General features: G+C 39.3%; 1 protein-coding gene across 2 annotated transcripts in view; it reads left to right on the top strand.

The window, feature by feature from the left end:
• Positions 1–12946, top strand: part of TBC1D30 (TBC1 domain family member 30) — a 54170-nt gene that overhangs the window by 3169 nt on the left and 38055 nt on the right. The window lies entirely within an intron of this gene.

Below are 12946 nucleotides of genomic sequence, written 5' to 3'. Positions count from 1 at the left end.
TACTTCCCTCAAACCCCTTTATCAGTACCAGTGTTTTGGGAGGTTCTGCGAGAGTGCATGTGAAAGAGGAGAGAAGTTACTCTTTAGTTGTTTAGCCTTTTTTTCCAGAACAGTGAAACCTTTTTATTTGACTTGGCAAAGTTGTCATCTTAAGATAGGCTGAAGTGCTTTCGATAGTTCTGCTAAAGTAAAACTGCATGTAATGTCATGTGTAAAAATAAATAGGAATTATGCCTTTAGAAGGGACATGTGAAAATAACCTAATATTCCCTGTCTTATTTTTTCATTAACATGCAGCGTGACAGGTACAGAAATGTTCAGGTACAGTAAATAAAGCATGGTCTTTTCATAAAAATGTCTGCAGAAGCTTTGAGATGCATGTAAAAATTTCGTTAAAAGAATTTTACTGTAGTGGCATGTGCTAATGTAGTTTAGTTACGGGCTTGTCTGTTAATGTGAAACTTCACTTTTAAGCATTTAAAAGTGTTCTTTTGTTTTACTTAAACCTGGCACGTAAGTTCTTGGCTATCATGTGCTATGTAGGCATATTTCTTCTTCTCGAAAACTTTTTTTTATTAACATCAGCTTGATAACCAAGTCCTCAGTGCCGTTAGCATCTAAGCATATACTGTAGTCTCCTTTTAAATGAGACTTCTTGAATTTTGTATATGTTTCAAGTATTTAGAGGGTTTGACTGTAAGTTCTGGGGGTCTGAGCCTCATTTGTTAGGTAAAAAGATGTTACTGAAAGGGATGTGGATTTCATGCTAAATATGAATGTGATTTTGCAAGTTTCAGGTACCATTTTACACTGAAATTAATGGGGCATTATGTTTATGGTGTGCTGAGATAGCTGAAGTAATGTATTTTATTGCCTAATATCCATGCATATGCATGCAGGTTTTTTAAGACTGTGTAGATTTGGGTATTACATCTCTTTGAGTGATATATTTTGATTATTAATATAGCATATTTACCTAGTGGTTATTTTCAGCTTATATTTCTCAAAAACTAGATGCATGTGTTCCACAGCACCAAAAACTTAGTTTTTTCTTGCCTTAATGTCTAATCCAAAGCCACTGGGATGTGGTGAACAACTTCTGATAAATGCAGTTGCTTTGGAATAAATCAAGACTGTGTTTTTATTGCCCAGTGTAGATGTGCTAACATTCCTGCATTGTCTGTATAATAAGCTTTTGCTGTAGGATGTATAACTTGAAATTTCCTGGTAATCCTGCCTTTGAGGCAATGTTTGATAACAGCTGTCCAAAGGCCAGCACAACTGATCTTCTTCCCTCCAACTGTTTATTCTTGTCTTTGTACTATTTCCTGTGTAGCAGTAGGAACCCCTGTATTGGAATATAATGAGTCAAATTGGAGAGGTGACTGGGTAAACTAATTTCTTTTCTGTAGCAGTTCCCTGTTTCCAGTTTCTTCAGGGCGTGGTGGAAGTGGCTGTACGGGAGAAGTGATTGCTTAGAGTAGCTTGAATATGTAATTACGTTCTAAAGTTTCCACAAAACTTACGCTAACAGTGGAAAGATCTATTTTCTCATCTCTTAACCATAAAAAAACCCCCGAACATTTAATGTGACGGAACATTAAAAATTGCATACCTCCTCCTCTGCCTCAAAATGTAATTTTTCTCTTCACTAAAGCCCATGGAAACTAAATATCCTATAGACTGCCCTCTCACTTTTAAAAATTCAAAGCATTATTAATTTCCTGAAGTTTTCATTGTTCTAGGTTTTTCTGATGAAGGTAAATACTTGCAGCATAATGTTATGTGCTATAAAGCTTTATAATGTGCTTTCATGTTGAGCATTCTGTAGAAGTGACAAATAATATTTCTTGAAGTTGCATTATCATTAATTCTAATGTTTCAAAATACAAGTGATTCTTCACCTGATTTATATAGAGTTTCATGGTATGTTTATACTATTGTCACACTGGGAATTTTTTTCCCCCACATAGTGAAATCTCTGTGTAGAGCTAGAACTCTAGTTTTCAATTAACCCTAAGTTCACATCCTTATGTTTGAGTGCTACCTTTAAGCAATCTGTACAGACCCATTGCAAACAATACTTTTTCATGAAGTTATGTCAGACCCTTTTTGAATACTGCTTGACAAATTAACTCTTAAGGGTAACTTCAGTTAGTTTGGAAATTACAGGGCTGATAAATTTGATTATTTTCTGATGAAATGTCTATTCTGCTTTAGTCTGCTTTTACAGAGAGAAAAAACCCAGGTACTGTTTAAAAAACTATGCTTAAAACGATGTTCAGTGTCCGAAAGCTCAGGGTCTGTGAGTTTTACAGCCCACAAAGGAAGGCATCCACTGCTCAGGCTTTGACCTCTGCTGGCTCTTGGTCTCTGCTGAGTGCACAGGAGAGGCCTGCCCCCATCTTCCCCCCGGCAGCTTTGGGAGCCCATATCTGACTTGCTTGCCCTTCAGACCCACCAATACCCAGCACAGGGCCTGCAGCATTTCAACCCCTGAGTGGATAGAGTAAATGCGGAGGAACAAGCAGTTGCCAGGAACAACTTCATAACTTATTGTGTTTCTCATTACACTGTTGACCCTTGTCCCTGGTAGGTGATGTGCGTTTTGCATACAAATAGGTATTACCACAGAAGATAAAATTCACTGCAGAAATGCATTTTGGTCAGATGCATGAATGGCTATGGCTCTGAGGGAGGATAAATTGTTCTGCTGGATATGTGATAAAATCAGTACACTGTGCTGTACTTCTAGTTTGCAAGATATATGACTCACTAGTTCCATTTCAATAATAATTTTTTACCCAAATTTAAATAAAATACTCCAATGAAGAAAATCAATAGGAGAGAAATCACAGTCATGGCCTCATGACAAACATGGCACATGTTTCTCTTACTCTTGTGATTTTGACTTATTTGGAGTAAGAAGATATAAGTTTGTTCTGGAGCATTGTGAACTATTTCATGTCTGCCTTAAAATCTAAGCAGAGTGCTCTATGTACTTAATTATATCATTTGAGAAAAGCAGAATTCGGTAAAAAAATAAATTCAGGTTTTGCAGTTGTCATCTAAAGAATATGCAAAAGGCATCTCTGTCTTTTATCTCCCTGTATTTTATATAGTGCCAACTTGCCTACATTACTAAATATATTTTGACTGATTGAATTGCAAACCAGAAGTTCCTTGAATCACAAAATTTCCTTGCCTGTCATTTTAATTAAAACAAACAAACAAATAAACCCCAACAACCCAAACTAAAAACATGTATTATCTATAAATTATTTAGAATTAAAATAATCCAACTCAATTGTAACTCAGTCTGGCTGGAGGCAAGCAGGAATGCTTAAATCTGATTCAATATAAAATAAGCTGAAGCTACAGTAACAGAAAGTTAATTAATATTCTCTTGTATTTTTAATGAAGAAATAATTTTAGTAGAAGATTTCCAAAATATATCATTAATTTGGTGCTGTATAGCTATGGTGCTATGTACCTATAATAACTTTAAATGGATTTCATGCCATGTTCAGAAAGACTCCTAGTATTGTCTGTTGTAATACTTGTTTAGAAACTATGATTAAAGTATTATTCTTCTGCTATTTCAGCATAGCGTCCTGTATAGATTTCTCTAAGATAACAATAAGCATTAGCTTTCTAGTTTTTCTTTTCCTCCTCCTGGTTTGATTTAATGCAGAGCCAGTAGAGGGAGACAGAATATTTTATTTTGTGCCGGAATAGAGGTGTATCTCTGGTTTTCATAGGTTGATGGCTTTCATATCCTTTCCTTAAACATGAAGAGAAGTGCTTTACAAATGTAGTCAGGCAAGAATTGAATGAAAAGATTTAGCATCTGGCTGTCAAATAAATGTTATTCACAAAGGAAGTATTAGGTTCCGTATATGAAGTGGTTGAAAAATGGTGACAAATGGATTTTTAATTATAACTGAGATCATTCATTCCCACATGGTTGTGAATGTTATTTAGAAGCTCCTGATTGAGTGAGCTGAATATTTTGGAGTCCATCTACAGAAATTTAGAAGGTTATGTTTATACTTATTAGCCCTGTTAGTGGTCTCTTTGAGTGCATCTTAATTGCACAGAAAGCCAGCGTGAACTGCGCCATCTGGGCACAGATTGGTACCCTGCATGTCCTCGAGGGGTGGACAGTTTCCTGGTAGAAGATTGGACTATGAAGCCTCCTCAACTTCTGAGAATGAATTACTGTCTCTGTAGCATCAACTTTTCTCACAGGCTATGGAACTCGGAGGAAACTGGGAAAGCATTGCCTGCTGTTGTTTGGTTAGGAGAGAACTGGGCAAGGTCACCACGATCACATGTCTCTGGATAAGTGTAACTTAGATATGTTAAAGTACTCACATATCTAGATTAAACTTCTGTTTTCTATCTCATTCCCTTCCTCCATTTAGCTGTAGTCCTGCAGCATTTGTGTCTTGCCCTATGTTTTTTTTCCCTTCCAAACTCTTTATTAGCTTTTCTTACTTGACTCGGTCTTTAAATATTGGACTCCTCGGCCCTGTTCCATTTTTTCCCATCCCTGTGTCTTGTCTACCCTGCAGTGTCTACCCAGATGACTCCCCAGTCTTGAATTTTCTTCACATTATTCCTTGGTTGTCTTCATATGTTCTTCCTTGTCTTTTTTCTGCATGCACTAATTATCTACTCACACATTTTCTCCATCCCTCCTCTTCCCTCAGCATTTGTTACAAAACTAAGGCAGAAATTCACAAATTTTAGTTCATAGGATAAAAGTTTGGTTAAAGGTGTGAAAACAACTTTAACACAATATACTGTGGGCACAGCTAATACTGATTTGATTGAACGTGAACTTCACAAGGTTCTTGGAGGAGAGGAGAATTTTTCACAATGAAAACAATCAGCCATTGAAATAACCTCCCCAGGGAAGTGTTGGATTCCTCAAAAAGGGATGCTTTTAAGATTCGGCTGGACAAGATGCTGGGCCATCTTGTCTAGACCATGATTTTGCTGAGAAAGGTTGGATCCTTGAGGTCTCTTTCAACCTGGTATTCTGTGATTGATTTCGCTCTGGATCAGATGCCTCTTAACATGGCTCTTAACAAGCACTTGTGTATATGTGTAGTGGGTTTCTGTGGCTGGGTTTTTGTTTTATTTATGTGCAATAATTCATGCAGATCAAATTTTGCCTGTGTCTTATCTGTCTTTTCTCACTCGTTTCCCAGTAATTTGATGTACTTTCACAGTTGTATAAATATACTTTAACCTGGAACACCTCAATTTCTCTGGTTTAATTTTTTAATTTCTTTATGAAGAGTTGCGTTACTCAATGAATGTTGCTACTATGGCAGTTTTGACCTACCCTTCTTCCCCTGCATCTCCACTGTTATAAATTAGGGGGCTATTTTTTAGCTCATATTTACTTTTCATGTTCTTCACTTTAACATCTGAAATATATATTAAAGAGGAGGATGTTCTCTATTAAAAAAAAAAGATATTAATGTCTGTGTGATTTCCAGTGTTGCGTTTGCAATTAAAAGAGAGACTATCATGCATGTGCTGTGCTGATCTCCAACTCTTATTTAGATTTCCAAGTGGCTGTGAAACAGGTCATTCATTTAAAAAATCATTTGTCATTTTCAAGGTGTTGATATAATAGATTTTAAATCTTACTCAGTAGCTCTGATGTTTGAAGGCAGATGAATCTGCTTCAGTAACTTTTTATAGCAAGAGCCATTTAATTGATCTATCAAAAGTGCATTCCTCTTTTGATGCAGTTAACATAGGAGGTTTAGTTCTTATGGAGTCTGATTTCATGTGAGTCATTCTCAAATGACTTAGTTGGCTGCATGTTTCAGTTCAGTAGCTTTCCTATTACCTCATGTGTATTCGTGTGCTTGGCTACATTACTAGCCTACCCTTTGTGGGTGCTAATGAATTTGATCCTTTAAATTGATGCTGTGGCTTTCTGAAATGCATGCTTAAGAAATGTTGTTTGTGGCTACTTCTTTTTTTTTCCTAATAAATTGTTGTTAATTTAGTTCTACCTGATCTTTTGTCCTTTGAAGTCTTCTGGTGGCGAAAGGGAAATGGAATGAAACATAATCATGAGCTTGAAAATGTCATAGTCATCTTGTTTGTTTAAATTGTGTGCAAAGATAGGCTGAATTTTCTTTATGGTCACTTGCCTACTTGTAGCAATACATGTGGAAATAAATAGAATATTGCTATTCATTTTTAGTTATTGCTGTTTTCATCAAACTGTTAGTTGTGCTGCAGAGAGCAAAGGCTTTCTCTATTTCTTATGACTCCAGATGTGGAAGCGGTCTGAGCACTGGTTAGCAAGGATTTTCTGATCTGTTTTGTGTCCTGTGCTGGTTTGCAAAGAGTGAAGTTATGGACCAGTTAGAAAAGGAGAGAACCTGTATTCAGGAATGCTGAAGCTTGGCTCAGCAGGGATGGTAGCTATGTGCTTGGTCCATAAGATGCATTGGGCCACTGGGCAGGAGTTCTTTTGATCTGGATGGTGAAGTTCACCTGCTGGTCCCTTGGAATGGGCTGTGCACAAGGACAAATGGCTCTAGATGTAAGTGTGATCTTAACTGACTTGTTCATTGTTATCCAGTATTATTAATAAATTGTGTGATGTTAAAAAATATTACTGGAGAGCCCTTCAGAAGGGCATAAAATTGGATGCCATTTGACTAACATGTTTCATTCAGCTTCAGCAAGCCAAGGTTTTGGGAAATGTGAAAGCTTATTCTGTTGCAATGGGAGCTGGACTGAGAAGGATTATTTTCTTGTTAACACTAGACTTGGAGGAGAAGGACTGCAAACAGTAACACTCATTGCTGTGCCTCAGGTCACGAAGAAATGTTTCAATGAGTAGGTGTGTGTCATGTTTAGTATTTGCTAATGTAAATTAGATTGTATATTCTGGGTATCAATCACTCCGGGAGAAAGAAAAGTGTTATTAAATATCATACCAGCTGTGTGGATAGCAGACTGACAACTAATCATTAATGGAATAATCCTGAGGAGTTTTTACTTAGTGAATTCCATGGTTACTGTCTTTTGATGAGAGTATCATCTTGGAACTGGACTTTGAGAGCACAGCCAGGATGCTGGGACTCAGGGAAGTAGTTTAACAGAGCAGCAAGTTACTAATATTCTGGTACAGCACTATCCCTCTCACAGGATATTCTTCTGGAGAACTATCAACTAAGTTCCCAGACTTAAAGTGTATCTGTGCTGCTGATGGGATGTGCACACAGAGCATGATCTTGTAAGTAATGAATTTTGACATCTTTGATCATTTGATGAGCAGTTGCGTTGGTAAGCCCTACAGGGAGAGACCACCCTGTTTCAGTCTCCAGCCAGCTCTTCATGATGATGTGTGCTAGCTCCAGAAAGCTGACTGATGTGTGACTAATTAAAAATACTTCATCTGACTGCCATCTTCTCTTGCCAGTATTCTCCACTGTAAAAACAAAGCCGTAATATGAATTCTAAATTGACAAACTGTCCAGTCAGTTTCCTTGCAAACCTGGCAAATTTTGTGATTGTTCAGGTTTGGTATCCGTCAGTGGCCACTTTGGTGCTAATTTCAGTTTCTTAACTCCCAAGATGAAGCAAAATTTCTTTTCTGATGTTGAAAAGAAACATGTGGTCTGTGCCACTGTAGAATATCAGATTAAAAAGATGTCAAGAACTAAGTGATTAGACCCTTACAGAACCTGGAATCCTTACTCTAAGGGAAATTTTGCTTTAAGGATACAGCAACTAAAATATATTATTCCAGCATGAAATAAAACACCCACTCACAAAAGTCAATTGCTTATGAAGCAAAATTCTGAAAGCTTATATTTAGAACCACCATGGTTTGTTCAGATGCCTTTTTCATTTCATGTTAGGTAATGAGCCATTTTCAAGTAAGGTGATAAAATGTTTAATCCTTAAAAAGAGTCAAAATTATGCTTTTAGCATTTGGAAATATGTTTTAATCAAAGATGACAATTTGCTGTAAAGGACTTTGCTTTCCACAAGCTGTTATTTTATGGCAGAGCTTTTCATTAAAGTGGTTCGAACCAACTTTGTTACAGAGATCTTCCTGGGATTGTGCAGCCAGCCATCTCTGCAGCTCATTCCCTGACTGCTCAGCACTGGGATTGCCAGGCTGGTTATGGAGCTGAGGACCCCACATGCATTCCTACGCCATATATTTTCCTTCTGAGTCTTTAGGGATTATATGAATCCTTACTTTTTTGTGTCATGTACTTTCCTAACTTCTTTGTTCCTAACTCTCACCACTGAAATGTTTTACCTCCATGAAAAATACCTCCTGGCTCCCCCAGAACAAATATCATATTCCATCATTGACTAAAATTTGAACGGTTCTTGAAAATGGTTTTTATTATGGGCTCCTTTGGCTACATTCTTCAGGATTTAACTAAGCTAACTGTCCTGGTGGCTGCTTCAGCTGGTGTCAGGAGCCAGAGATAGGATTGCCTTTGCTACAAACCCTGGGAGTCTGTTCAGGATCTAGGTGCTTACAGTTTCAAGTGACACTGGGCAGTGCTCAGTATCAGCATGGGGGGTATAAGACTATACCTGACTGACGCTTTTTTTCTTCTAAGTATCATTCCACTGCTGCCATTAATAGGAAATTGTCTGCATTGGAGTTGGGGTCACTGCTGCTGGTAAATTCCTGGAGACAGTGTGGAGCCTGCTGACTAAGAGACCATTATGTCCTTGAGGAATGTGCTGCCTCCTGACTCACTGCTGCTGTTCCTTTTCCAGTCCAGTAAGCCACTGTGTCTGGAGAGGTGAGACTTTCATGGGAAAGGTGTTTGGGACTAGTTGGAAGCTGAGCAAATGAGCATCTGACCTCAGGCACTTGCCTCTGACAGGAGAGAGCTTTCAGTTACCTGTTCACTTCTGCCCACTGAGCATCAAACTTGGCCCCAAACGTGCCTCACACAGAAGCAAGTGGACGTTGATTGCAGTGACTTACTGTTTGGGACATACCAGCCCTTCACCCAAAGGAGCGTGGTGAGATCTGGGAGACACTGGTCAAACAGCTGTGGTGTCCCACTTCTGTATAAGCTTGTGGGCCCTGTGAAATGGAGAGCCATAACCCTGCATCCTTCCATCTCGCCCCACGTTGAATGCTTGTCCTGGGAAATGGCAGACATCTGGGGTGAGGGTGAAGTGGGGCTAAATTGACCCATCTGAAGTGTGTTGTGTAGGTGTGTTCTGTAGCTGGCCCCAGCTGCTGAGGTGGAAGGGGCACCCTGTGACAGTCACCTGAGGTGGTGAGAGAATCAACCACTGCTTACCTAACTACAACTAGTTTTATTTCTTCCCTCCCTCCCTAATAAATAGTTCAGCAGTATTTTTTAATGATGTAGAAACTTGATGGAATAGTAATAGCTGAATGTGGTTACAATGTAAAAAATTATTCTTGCAGAACAAATATTTCATTGTGTGCAGAACAAATATTTCATTGCTTATCAGGGAACCAAACAGTAAATTCAGTAAATCGTGCTGTAAGCACTAGTCTGGCTGCTGAATCTAGGCCTAGTTTGCAGCATAAAATGCAGATTCTTCAATATAAGGATGTATAGATTGCAGAGTCACTATTAAATTCTTGTTCTGCAACATTTGGTATAGGTGTTGTAACTACTCTTCGTCAGTGTGCTAGCAGCTGTGACAACAGTGAAATTGGTTGAGTTAGTGCTACACCCGAGATTGTGTTTGTTTTGGGTATGCATACAACTTGGACATTGACTGCTTAGCTTCCTTTCTGTATTCTTCTGTGTGACAGTAATCCTGTCACTGTTGCAAAGTCATAGCTAACTTTACAGGATTAGTTTTGTAATTAATGAAGAGTTTTGAGTTCGCTGAATTACACTTCTCACAACAGCTGTGCCATGAGAACAGTACTTGGGACAGTACTTGTTACATAAAATGCTCCCTTAGTATTAGAAACAGGAATTAATGTGATAGATTATTGTGCGTGGGGCTTTTTGTATTACTTATCAAGTACTATTTGTAGTACTTATATACTAATATGCCTGGGCAAAGTAGTTCTCAAACCAGTGATGTCTTATTTCTGTAGTACTGCGGTAACTTTGGAAGGTGGTATTTGATTAGCTCAAACTGAAGAGGCATGCAGTCATCTGGAGCAAGGATGCTGCTGTTTGCTGACAACAACCAGAACAGCCTGTTCTCTGTCTACAGTCCCTGTCAGTCAGTCATGACATCAGAATTAACTGTCAGACACTGCTGTGGATATCCGATCAGTGGTAAAGTTTGGTTAATCTAATAGTTCCCTGAAAAACTGGAAAACCTTTTATGTAGTCACCTAGGGATTATTGTAGTTAAATGAGAGGAGGTGCCAATTTCCACATAGGTTCAGGAACAGTGTGAAACAACTCACCATCCTGCAGCCCAGCATGTCTGTCTGGGCAGGGTGAGTGTTGGCCATGGAGGGAGGAGTGGGGTGCAGGGCCCCCACTGAGCAAAGGGCTCAGCCTGAAAAGTGCTTGTGTGCTTTGCTGGGAGGCGTTGTCAGCATCCACAGTATAACCTAGGAGTTCATTTTGTTAACTGGGAATTTGTGAGGAAGCTGGCTGCACAACCACTGGTGCCAAAGGCCACGTGGGAAGGAGTGTTGCGTGAGAAGTGCGCCTGAGTGTATTCACATTTCACAGATCTTTAGACACTTTTGAACTGACGTAGATCCTGCTCCAATTCCTGCAGGTAGTGAAAAGCCATGGCATCTGTGACAAATGTTGGACAATCAGGATGTTAAGATTGCTCTTGTGTATAAGCTCGCAGCAAGGGTTGCTGTGTGAGCTGCATAACTACAATACCATGTCATTGCAGTCTTTAATCTCCCTCTGACAAACATTTGGATGTAGAAACAGCCTGAGAGAAAAAGTTGTGTGATTAGATTGTATGCATAGTCTTTGACACTTGCCTAGCTTAGCACTACTTCCTCTTTTATTCTACAGGGGGTTACACTTCAGTACAAGTAACTGCGCTGTTCTTTTTCCCACTGAAACAACCTTTCTTCTTTTTTTTTTCTTAAACCATTGTGAACTTGTAGGAGGGTTAATGGGGCTTCACTGAAAATACCCAACAGGGTACATGGCCTTTAAGTAACACAGATGCATTTTATCTCCAAGTGGCACATGCTAAACATTCTTTGGTCGAGTTAGTCTTTGAAGAGAAGATTTCCTGAGTACTAAAGATCAAATGGAGGATAACAGCTGCCTGGAATAATTAGTGCTAGGAACAGACTGATTTATGGAGCATCAGGCAGTGCCAGCAGCTATGTTTCTGCAGCTTTGTGAGATAAGCTTGACATTTAAAAACAAGGTGCTAGAAAAATGGGCTGTGAACTTGGGCTATTTGGATCAATAGTCCTGCTTATAGTTAAGTGCTGGAGCATCTCTGGAAGAAGAGTTAAATGAGAACCTCAGATTTTAAAATGCTTTTCTGCTTGAAGCTGTTAATAACCTGAATGTGACTTACTGAGCAGTAAATGAGTGCTCTTCATATATCCTTGGAATTTGCCAAGGAAGTCAAGTCTATGTTCCGTCTCCATGTTACATCATCTTACTTGCAAACCTATCATTTGTATCTTCTTTCTTAGTAAAAATTGGAAACTTCTTGCTATGTTTTGCCAGCAGTGAAACGGCCTCTAAATTTATTTCTCTATAAATTATTGTTACCTTCCTAAAATCACAGCAACCTGGTACTGATCAGTGTTTTCCCTGCCATCCATACAATACATATGGCCAAACTACAGAGCATGAACAGTTTTTGGTTCTTGGGTTGGATTAGGCATCATTGATAGCTAGCTAACATTTTAATGTGGTCTGGGGTTTTTTGTGTATGGTTTTGGTTGTCTGGTTTTTTTATGTTGTCCCCCCTCCCCCCCATGTGCTGGTTTAAAGGTAAACCGGCAGGGGAAATGAACCCAACTCAAAAAAGATTATAAGTCAGAATAACAATTTAATAAAAATAATACAATAAATACAATTACACAGACAAACAATTGGTTTTAACCCACAAAACCCAGATGTATAACCCAGCACCCTGGGGCATGAACAGAGTGGTGTTGGTTGGGCCTCCCTTCCCATGCTGAGCCCCACGTGGTCCTCCTGAGTCCAAAAGTAAAAGGAGAGGGAAAACCTGTTGGTGAGAGTGGTGATTGCAGTCTGGTCGAGAGCAGTGACTGCAGTCCAGTTGGGAGTGGTAGTCGCAGTCCAGTCAAGATGCTCTCAGTCTGGATGAGAGTGGTGGTCGCAGTCCAGTCCAAGTTCTGGTCCTTCTTTGGATCCCATGGGTGGTACAGAAGTCCCAAGACTCCAAGATTATATATCCTCAGGTTCAGGCAGGAATGCCCAGTACCTCCCTCAGAGCAGGGAGTTCCACAATGAGTGTGAGGACAGGAGCATCCTCCTATCTCACAGGCCTCTTAACACCCAGCTTATAGCCTGAGGAGTCAGGTGTGCTCTGGGCAGCTGCTGCAAATGGTCTATTGTTAAGTGTTTCTGGGAAATGACACAGAGGTTGTAGAATACACAGTTTAGGTTACACCCACACAGTGATGAACTGGTCCCAGCTGTTCTAACTAGGACACCCCAGTATGTTACTGCCAAGTTCTTGTCTTGTCCAGCATTCATTGGCAGCCTTAGGTCCTGAAGGAAAAATAATTATACAGTGGCGCTAAAGGAAGTGAGAGTGGGGGAGTAATCAATGTACATAGCTGATATATTTTTAAAACATATACTAATATGAATAATTGAATATTATTAACATTTATAGTAATGTCAAGAGAGGTCCAGTGAAGTCAGGAACCTGTTGAGCTGGACAAATTGGACATCATTGGGCAAACACATGGTACAAGGCTCTTTGAAAAACATAACAAGACAAGACC

This window comes from Pipra filicauda, unplaced genomic scaffold, assembly GCF_003945595.2.
Source record: "Pipra filicauda isolate LSUMZ 115617 unplaced genomic scaffold, ASM394559v2 scaffold247_size1415610_pilon, whole genome shotgun sequence".
NCBI lineage: Eukaryota > Metazoa > Chordata > Aves > Passeriformes > Pipridae > Pipra > Pipra filicauda.
The sequence above is the reverse complement of the archived record's forward strand: the minus strand, read 5'-3'. Positions and strand labels throughout refer to the sequence as shown.